Source organism: Mustelus asterias, chromosome 8, assembly GCF_964213995.1.
Source record: "Mustelus asterias chromosome 8, sMusAst1.hap1.1, whole genome shotgun sequence".
In the NCBI taxonomy this organism is placed as follows: Eukaryota; Metazoa; Chordata; class Chondrichthyes; order Carcharhiniformes; family Triakidae; genus Mustelus; species Mustelus asterias.
Window position 1 is genome coordinate 6,308,485 of NC_135808.1, and position 6,000 is coordinate 6,314,484.

Below are 6,000 nucleotides of genomic sequence, written 5' to 3' on the forward strand. Positions count from 1 at the left end.
ATCGAAACGAGTCCAGGAGATCACACTGGCCCTGATCAGAAAATGCTTCCCAACCCTATTCATTTCCACTTCTGCTTTACGTAAACCATCTGAATTCCCTGCCCCCGAGACAGGTTCCCAACTATCCGCAGTCTCGCTCTGTACTGGCACCAGCAAGATGATCATAGAATGAAGCCTTGAAACGAGAAACAAAGAACAATTAGCCCGCGCCGCTCCCTGGTCCAAACTAGACCACTCTTTTGTATCCCTCCATTCCCACTCCGTTCATATAGCTGTCTAGATAAGTCTTAAATGTTCCCAGTGTGTCCACCTCCACCACCTTGCCCGGCAACACATTCCAGGCCCCCACGACCCTCTGTGTAAAATATGTCCTTCTGATATCTGTGTTAAACCTCCCCCCCTTCACCTTGAACCTATGACCCCTCGTGAACGTCACCACCGACCCGGGGAAAAGCTTCCCACCGTTCACCCTATCTATGCCTTTCATAATTTTATACACCTCTATTAAGTCTCCCCTCATCCTCCGTCTTTCCAAGGAGAACAACCCCAGTTTCCCCAATCTCTCCTCATAACCAAGCCCCTCCATACCAGGCAACATCCTGGTAAACCTCCTCTGTACTCTCTCCAAAGCCTCCACGTCCTTCTGGTAGTGTGGCGACCAGAACTGGACGCAGTATTCCAAATGCGGCCGAACCAACGTTCTATACATCTGCAACATCAGACCCCAACTTTTATACTCTATGCCCCGTCCTATAAAGGCAAGCATGCCATATGCCTTCTTCACCACCTTCTCCACCTGTGACGTCACCTTCAAAGATCTGTGGACTTGCACACCCAGGTCCCTCTGCGTCTCTACACACTTTATGGTTCTTCCATTTATCGTGTAGCTCCTCCCTACATTATTCCCACCAAAATGCATCACTTCACATTTATCAGGATTGAACTCCATTTGCCATTTCTTTGCCCAACTTTCCAGCCTATCTATATCCTTCTGTAGCCTCTGACAATGTTCCTCACTATCTGCAAGTCCTGCCAGTTTTGTGTCGTCCGCAAACTTACTGCTCACCCCAGTTACTCCTTCTTCCAGATCATTTATATAAATCACAAACAGCAGAGGTCCCAATACAGAGCCCTGCGGTACACCACTAGTCACAGGCCTCCAGCCGGAAAAAGACCCTTCCACTACCACCCTCTGTCTTCTATGACCAAGCCAGTTCTCCACCCATCTAGCCACCTCCCCCTTTATCCCATGAGATCCAACATTTTTCACTCGCCTACCATGAGGGACTTTGTCAAACGCTTTACTAAAGTCCATATAGACAACATCCACGGCCCTTCCTTCGTCAACCATTATGGTCACTTCTTCAAAAAACACCACCAGGTTAGTGAGGCATGACCTCCCGGGTAAATTGGATAAATGGATAAAGGGGGAATTTTAAAGGACTAAGAAGGTCGATCGGGGCAGTGGGTTTAATGAAATAAAATAATCGAACAGCTGACACAGGCACAATGGGCCAAACAGTCTCTTTTTTGTGTTGTAGAGCAGTCCTTCCTGTGCTACACTGGTACTACTGGATTTAATGAGACTGTAACGTTGTATTTTCTCCTGAGGATGGCGATGCCGTAGTGATAATTTTCCTGGGATAATGCTCTGGGGCTGTGGATTCAAATCCTATATACCTGATGGAAATTAAATTCCTAAACGTGGATTTATTTAAAACCTAGCCAGACATTCTAACCTCTTGTTGGCTAATGTACTCAAGGGAAAAGAAAATCTGCCTGTATTACCTGGTCTGACCTCCATCGACTCTGGATCCAGCAACATGGATGACTCCTAACTGCCCCCTGAATTGGCAAAGCAATCCATTCCATTTAAGAGTCACAAATGCTGGTCTTGTCAAAGGCGCCCATATCCCATGAATGAAAAAAAATGACAAAAAAATATACTGAAATCTAGATCTCTTATCCCAGTTGCATTATTTTTGGAGGATGGGAGATAGAAGCAGCAGCGAGAGCTTGCATTTATATTGTCCCTTTAATGTAAAAACGGTGCCTAACTGTGAAACCGCATGATCAAATCTGTGACGCCAAGATAATCTAAACTAGATTTGATGCTGCAAATGGCAGCAATCAGCTTCCGGATCTGTTCGTGTGGAATTCAAACGGAATTCCAGTATCAAAGCATTTGAAATGTCCACTGACCGACTGAAAAATTATGGTAAATTTAGTCTAAATGATTCCAAAAATGTATCAAAGAAAATATGATTCATGGGTTGAAGACAGTTTTTGTGATATGCGTGTATATGGGAGCAAACAAGTGGTGTTTTTTTTCCATCTGTTACAAGGCATGCTGTTTATTTAAATTATACGCACAGAGAATAGTATACTTCAAAAAGGCTGTGGGTCAGATGTGATGAGATCAGTAACGACACTAAAGTTATGTTTTTAAGCCTTCTCATCTCAGTTACATATAGTCGTCGTCGGTTTCTAGTCGTCGTCCGACAGTTTTTGGTGGAGGGCATGCCATGAAGTGATAATGTCTTTAAACCGGGGAAGAACATCTTGAATTTCTGCAATGCCTTTCATGAGGTACTCGCCATTTTCTCATGCTCTTTCATGCCTTGTCTTGGCTTGTTTAGTCCGTGCACTGCCTTCTCACTCCCCTGTGTTACAATTAGTGTGTGGTTTCCTTTACTTCAGCAGAGGAATTTTTCTCCGAAGCAAACCTGAGCGTCATTACGCAGTAGCATATGCTTACTTTATTTTCTGCCGTTAAATATTTCACATCTACATCAGGACGGGAATAAAATCAGCGAAAAAAATAGCGTCTTTCTCCGGGAGCATGTGAATCTCTTGCCCGATATAGAGTGTGCAGACATGTAATTGAGATTCTCAGTCTGGTACGGAGTCATTGTCCTGTTTTCTTATTTGCGTTATAAAATTTCCAATAATATGGATACCGGACAAGAGGACAAAAAATTAAATATTACTCACATCCACTTCAACTAAGAACACAAATTAAATTGTACCATCACATGTATCCAATTTGTCGTTGATAAGATAACAATTAAATGATTAAAATATTTTAGAAGCAATTGAATCTAATCAAATATGAAGCACTGATCTGAATAATCAAACCTGCCATGATTTGAACACAGTAAGGAATCTAACAACACCAGGCTAAAGTCCAACAGGTTTATTTTTTTCAAACCTGTTCAATTTATTTATTTGTTTGTTTGTTTATTCCAACAGGTTTATTTTTTTCAAACCTCATACACAGCAAACAGGGCATATAAAGACACAAACTCCTGTTTGAGTTTGTGTCTTTATATCATAGAAATCATAGAAACCCTACAGTACAGAAAGAGGCCATTCGGCCCATCGAGTCTGCACCGACCACAATCCCACCCAGGCCCTACCCCCATATCTACCCACTAATCCCTCCAACCTACGCATCTCAGGACACTAAGGGCAATTTTTTTTTTTAGCATGGCCAATCAACCTAAGCCGCACATCTTTGGACTGTGGGAGGAAACCGGAGCACCCGGAGGAAACCCACGCAGACACGAGGAGAATGTGCAAACTCCACACAGACAGTGACCCAAGCCGGGAATCGAACCCAGGTCCCTGGAGGTGTGAAGCAGCAGTGCTAACCACTGTGCTACCGTGCTGCCCAAATATGCCCTGTTTGCTGTGTATGAGCAGATCTCCCACTCACCTGATGAAGGAGCAGCGCTCCGAAAGCTAGTGGCGTTTGCTACCAAATAAATCTGTTGGACTTTAACCTGGTGTTGTTAGACTCCTTACTGTGTTTACCCCAGTCCAGCGCCGGCATCTCCACATCATGATTTGAACACACAAATTAGGAGCAGGAGTAACCACTCGGCCCATTAAGCCTACTCTGCGATTCAATTCGATCATGGATGATCTGATTATATCTTCAACCCCACATTCCTGCCTAGCCCAATAATCTTTCACCCCTTGTACATAAAGAATCTGTCCAGCTCTCCCTTAAATGTGTTCAAATCTCTGCTTCCACTACCTTTTGACGAAGAGACTTCCAGTGGCTCAGGGCCCTCCGAGAGAAAAAAAGTCTCCTCATCCCTGCCCTATGCTTTGTCCAATGTCTTAAAATGGGGGGAAATGAATGTGAAAGGATGTTCACAATTGGTGATCACGCATGATGGTCTCACATTTCCTGGCCTTGTTGCAGGGGTTACATAGCCACAATGTTGATGTGTCTTACCTCTCCACCGGGAGATGTCTGACCGACCTGATATGTATTTCCAACAGTTCTCTGAGATACCCAGACCCCTTTTTATAATTTTGCAAAGCAAACTTTCAACATTGAATGTTCGCACTTTCATGGGAAAAAACTGAAATTAGGGCACGGGTAACATGGGGGCACAGTGGTTAACACTGCTGCCTCACAGCTCAGAGCTGTGTTCGATTCCCGGCTTGGGTCACTGCCTGTGTGGAGTTTACACTTTCTCCCCATGTCTGTGTGGGTTTCCGCTGGGTATTATCACCAAAACATGTGGTCCTTGAATGGAGTTATTCCTTCGCCTGTCCTTTATCACCCGGGAAAATGGCTGTGTAGTTTCTGAGATGTGATTAAACAGGCATTTTTTTAAGTGCTGCTTCTTCTGTCTACATTAATAACAGAGCTGACAACACTGTCTTTCTTTATGTTCATTTGTGGGAGATGGGCGTCGCTGGCTGGCCAGCATTTATTGCCCATCCCTGGTTGCCCAAGGACAGTTGAAAGGGCATCACTGTGTCTCTGGAGTCACATGTAGGCAAGACCAGGTAAGGATGGCAGATTTCCTTCCCTAAAGGATATGAGTGAAGCAGATGAGGTTTTCTGGCAATCAGCAATGGTTTCATGGTCATTCGTAGATTCTTAATTACAGATATTTTTAAAATTCAAATTCCACCATGTGTCGTGGTGGGATTCGAACCCGGCTCCCCAGAACATTAGTTGAGTTTTTGGATTAATCATCTAATAATGATACCACTAGGCCATCACCTCCCCCTGTCTGCACTGATTCATCTCGAACATGGTGATGCTCCACTGTTAAGTTTGTTTTTTGCGAGACTCCTCTGTCCTTGATACAAAGGCAAACACCAACCATTGTCAGAATCAAAGTTCTTTATTTGTCCTACATATGTAGGCTGGCTAACCCTCCACTCCGTGCTGGAAGTCAGTTAGTAAAAAGCACACGAAGCAACAAGGCTGACCCCTTTTATACAGTTTACAATCCCATCAGGTAGATGTGATTTCAAACAAGACTTAGACACACATCATCTGATTCAATCAAAAATGTCTAGACATAAGCACACATCATCTGATTCAATCAAAAACGAATAGTTACAGGAATTGCTGCATAAGAAAGAACATCCTATTAAAATACGCATTTACTACTTACAATCCCCACCCATCAGAACATCAGCATGTCTTTAGGATACGCCATTTGTTAGCGCAAAAGAGAACATTATCACGTACTCAGCTAGACTCGCACCCCAGCCGGGCTCAGCAAGCTGGAGCCTGTGGTTAACCTGTTTTGTCAGTTTGCTCCCATGAGCTGTTTCTCTGCCGTTCTTGTAAGCCCAATAGTTCACCTTGCCCTCCACAGTGGACATTAACTCTTTAATATCTCACCACTACCTTCTGCCTTTGGAGCAACATTCATAGAATCATAGAATCACTATCGTGCAGAAGAAGGCCATTCAGCCCTTCGAATCTGCACCGACTCTCTGACAGAGCATCCCACCCCAGGCCCTTTCCCGTAACTCTTCATATTCCCCTCGCCAATCCCCCTAATCTACACATCTTGGGACACCTAGGGGAAATTTAGCATGGCCCATCCACCTATCCTGTACATCTTTGAACATTACATGAATGTCACTGATTTCCTGCAGTTCTCTGAGATTCCCCAGATCATAGAATCCTACAGTGCAGAAAGAGGCCATTCAGCCCATCGAGTCTGCACCAACCAC